A 2,119-nucleotide genomic window follows, 5' to 3' on the forward strand; every position below is an offset into this window, starting at 1 on the left:
GCTTGTGATCCCAAGCCTGGTGCAGACTGACATCCCTGTCCGGGTCTGTGCCTCTGAGAGCCAAGGCAATCACCTGCAGTCCTTCACAGTTGTCTCGAGGTGTCCATGGCGTGTTCAAAATGGCTGATGTTGGCACGAGCATTATCCTGCTGGCAGTTACGGGGATAGGCCATTGCTCAGGGCAGCTAGGGCAGCAAGAGCGAGTTTTGTATCTAATTAGGAGTCAAGTTGCCCCATCTGGTGTCTTGCTTATTTACAGAAAATACACCCTAGAAGGAATGCTTACAAACTTAAAGGACTCACTATTAACACTAATGCTTAACCCCTGCCCAGTGTCCAGAGGGAGCCTACCTGTTCTGTCTCAGCTGAGCCCTGTACATGGCACTCAAATGCTTGTCTGACGGGGTAGAGCTGAGCCCCCTCCCCACCCACATCCTGAGTGACTGAGTGGAGCAAACACCCCTTTCCCACATCCCAGATCCCTGGATAACAAGGCATAGTTGAAGTCCTTTCTCGTTCACCCAGATTTCTCGATATTCAAATCCCTGGATGCTGCCCATATAGGGGGAGCTGAGTCCTCCAGCCAATACTCCCTGCCCATCTGGGGCCCACACTGTCATGGTTGTGTCAGAAACAAGCTCTCAATATGTTCTCCCATTCCAGCTTGAGATTACTTCCCACAGTGGCGGTGGTTACTGACCCTCACTCTCTCCTCCTGAATGACCTCCACACTAAAGCCTGCACCCATCACTGGTTTCCTACTTCTGTCAAAGGGCATCAGCCTTCCCTTCACATCCAGCCAGTAAGGCAGAGTGTGCTCTTCTAACGCACTCAGACTACATTGTTCTAGGAATAAAGCTTCAAAGGGAGCCAGCCTCCCCAGTGCATGATGCATGCACCCCAGCATGGTGCCCAGTCGTCCCACACCTGTCAGCAGGTGTGGCTCCAGCATTTTGGTCATCACCCTTCCCCAGGTCTCCACCTGGAATGCATCCACCCCTGTTATTGGTCCAGAAGCTCTTCTTGATCTCCATCCCCCCCCCCCCATCATGCTTCTCTGTGCATTCAGGGCACATCTCCACTTTCTTTACTGTGAATCTCTGGGCTCTCTCACACAGAGGCTGTGCAGGTCATCTGTCTGTATTAAACACACCGCAGGGACCAGAATCTCCCAGTTACAACAATCGAAGTGCCCTCTTGTGGAGACACAATCAGCCCTGTTGACAATTCCTGCCCTGGAGTGAGCTGGGGAGAAGGCTAGCTAGGGCCCTGAAATCAGAGGGTTGCATTCTCCGGGCAGAGTGACTCCCAAGGATGACCGGAGAAAGTCAGAACAGGCTTTCAAACTCAAGATGTGTACACTGGGTTTGGGGTCCCCTCCCCGACCTGGTTCCCCCTTGGCTAGCAGACCTCCTTTGTCCTTCGTCCCTAACTCATGCCCAGTACAAGCCATGACTCTATTGGTTTTTGTCTCATTTATTAGCCTCCCTGGCAGTTAAAAATGGCTATAATTATGGTCAGTTCATCAACACAATTTAAGATTAAAAAATGGAGAAAGGTTTTCTTGGAAAATTATTGCAGTTCTGACAAAAGAAGGCACATGCAATAGACACTGCCCTTTACTTCTCCTTCATGTTCCCAGTATGGACATGAGGGCTGGGTTGGGACAGCAAAGGTCTGGACAGCTTGCACAGGCTATGAAAACAATAGCCTACATTGCGCTGTCTATTAACACAAGAAGACTATAATCAGCAGACCCGTCGGTCTGTATCAAGATCGCATCTGTCACTTGGGCCCACAGTGTGGTGAGAAATGATGACAGGCCGCTCACAGGTTGTACACACCTGCTTGCTTCTTGCCCTGCTTAGTCACACTAAGAACGAGCGGGACAGCTTGTTGTGTGAGGACACAGAGAAGGCCATCAGCCTTTGTGCCCCAGCTGCCTGCCAGCCGAATGTCAGCTGTGTGAAGGCGACCGACCCTCTCGGAAAGCCCACCTTTGGCTGTCCTGCCAATCGACTGCAGCAAGATCAGCCATGTCTGAGCTCAGTAGAACCACTCGGCCCATAGGCTGGCTTTGAGAAGTACTAAACACTACTTTGCCAATGGGTTTGAGGGC

The sequence above is a fragment of the Peromyscus maniculatus genome, chromosome 15 (genome assembly GCF_049852395.1).
Source record: "Peromyscus maniculatus bairdii isolate BWxNUB_F1_BW_parent chromosome 15, HU_Pman_BW_mat_3.1, whole genome shotgun sequence".
Taxonomy (NCBI): domain Eukaryota; kingdom Metazoa; phylum Chordata; class Mammalia; order Rodentia; family Cricetidae; genus Peromyscus; species Peromyscus maniculatus.